This window comes from Ambystoma mexicanum, chromosome 3p (genome assembly GCF_040938575.1).
Source record: "Ambystoma mexicanum isolate Mex_15411 chromosome 3p, UKY_AmexF1_1, whole genome shotgun sequence".
In the NCBI taxonomy this organism is placed as follows: domain Eukaryota; kingdom Metazoa; phylum Chordata; class Amphibia; order Caudata; family Ambystomatidae; genus Ambystoma; species Ambystoma mexicanum.
In genome coordinates, this window is record NC_090925.1 from 104,175,716 (window position 1) to 104,178,075 (window position 2,360).

The 2,360-nt window shown below is 48.6% G+C and overlaps 1 non-coding gene across 1 annotated transcript; it reads right to left on the reverse strand.

Annotated features, from left to right (window-relative positions):
• Positions 1-1,711: 1,711 nt before the first annotated feature.
• LOC138581544 (U1 spliceosomal RNA) lies at positions 1,712-1,868 on the reverse strand. Its single transcript, XR_011304616.1, has one exon. It is a non-coding gene; the product is annotated as a U1 spliceosomal RNA (small nuclear RNA).
• Positions 1,869-2,360: the final 492 nt, after the last annotated feature.

The window sequence follows — 2,360 nt, forward strand, 5'->3', positions numbered from 1 at the left end:
GATGGGCAGGAGGGATGTATAGGGGTGTAGGGAAAGTGGTACCTGTATGATTAGCTGGGATGGAGTGCAGATAGTGTGTAGGAGGAGTGTCTGCTATGTTGGAGGTCAGCATGGGGGGGAGCTTGCCGCAGGGTGTGAAGGTGGCCCAGAGTAAAAGTGAGAAAGAAAAGTGACCAGAGAGGGTTATGAGAAAAGTGAGCTGTTGAGTGGTTGAGAGAGTGAGAGGCTACATGGTGAGGAAAAAACTGACTGGCGACCAGTAAGGTTCTAGACAAAGCTACAATGGCAATGAATGGCAACCAGAGTGTCTCTGCAATACAGCAATAGCAGTGACTAGCGACCAGAAAGGTCTGAACAAGGCTACAATGGCAATGACGGGTGACCAGAAAGGTCTAAACAAGGCTACAGTGGCAGTGACTGGCGACCAGAGGGTCTATGCAATACAGCAATAGCAGTGACTGGCGACCAGAAAGGTCTGTACAATACAACAATGGCAGTGACTGGCAACCAGAAGGTCTATGCAATACAGCAATAGCAGTGACTGGCGACCAGAAAGGTCTGAACAAGGCTACAATGGCAATGACTGGTGACCAGAAAGGTCTAAACAAGGCTACGGTGGCAGTGACTGGCGACCAGAGGGTCTATGCAATACAGCAATAGCAGTGACTGGCGACCAGAAAGGTCTGTACAATACAACAATGGCAGTGACTGGCAACCAGAAGGTCTATGCAATACAGCAATAGCAGTGACTGGCAACCAGAAAGGTCTAAACAAGGCTACAATGACAATGACTGGCAACCAGAAAGGTCTAAACAAGAATACAGTGGCAGTGACTGGCGACCAGAGGGTCTATGCCAGGCTTGTCCATCCTTTTTGAATGTGGGGCCGAAGCATTAACTTTTTGTCACCCAGTGGGCCGGCGAGCCAAAAGTCAACAACCTCACCCAAAGCAGTATATTAAAAAGCGATATTGTGTGACCTTTGACACAACAGCATCACAGGCAGTGATAGCCATGCAGTCCCAAATATAGCTTTTAGTGTCATGGGCAGTGATCAAAGGTTAGTTGCTTGTGATTTCTTTCAGTGTCTATGTGTTAATATTTTTCTGAAATAGGGGGGCCATCGAGCGTAGCGAGGGAGCTACAAGGTTCTAGAGGGTTTGGGGGGTTCCCACCCACAAGAATTGTTTTTCAAATATGGGGTTGAAATGGTGCATTTTAAAGCAGAAAAGATGACCAAAAAGCCATAAGTTTACAATCAGTTCTAAAGGGGAACATGAAAATTCCATGTCACCAACAGCAGAAAAGAACATTTTACAACACAACACATTTTAATGATCAATGTGTCCACAGTGTAAGACAGCACTGTCACTGATGTAACACATTGTCATGCTGGTTGTACCCAAAATATGCCCCTCTAGCAACATGTCTATGCTGGCTGTTCCCAATTTAGGCCAGCATTGTCCTGTACAAAGCATGATTGATGCTGCCCTAGCATGTGCAGCGTGCCCAATACATATGGCAGCTTATCTCTGTAATAAACATTACTTCTGTGGTGATGAAAGAAGCATAATTCAATTCAACAGATAAAATGTGGAAAAGCGATCACCCAAAGGTGAACCTAATTGAAGAAATGCAATGTGAGCACAATCTTAAAGTATGCAACCTAGCAGGCCTAGTGCAAACTTTACCTTTTCTTTCACCAATAAATCAGGGGGAGAGCGCGAACGCAGTCCCCCACTAAATAATGCAGTTGTGTATCCCGCATTTGGGAACATAGCAGGGGTCAGCAAATCCGATGTGCAATGGGTAAGCCTCACCCTGGGAGATCTGCCCTTGAGATCAGATTCTCCCCTGCCAGCTAAGTTTGAGTTGCATGCAAGAGGGCAGGGGTTGGGTCAGTTCTGGGAAGCCCCGCTAAGCGAGGGTGAGAAGGCAGGCCCTGACCCACTCCCAACCCCACACCCCCCCAGGAGCTCTGAGCATCTGCAGAGCTGCCTGTCCCACATGTAGGGGGAAGATCCAGCAGGCAGAGCCCAGCAGAAGAGCAGATTGTAGCGCAGTTCCTTTCTCCCATCAGGCCCTGCTCGGCCCGAGATTTGTATAAATAGCAGGATGGCTCGAGCAGGCCTGTTGCAGTCTGCCCACTGGCCTGTCGGCCTTACACGGGCCCATGGCCCTCCTGAGCAGAGCTGCTCAGCGCAGGCCCCATTGACACCATCATAATCATCCTCGACCTCAACGCTCCACCACCCCTGAATCTCAGAGTTCTGCTCAATGACAATACTGAAGCTTTGACATCTTTGCCGTAACCATATGCCGTTTTGTGTCAGCCAGGCCTGCACAGCGCCAAAGGCAAGT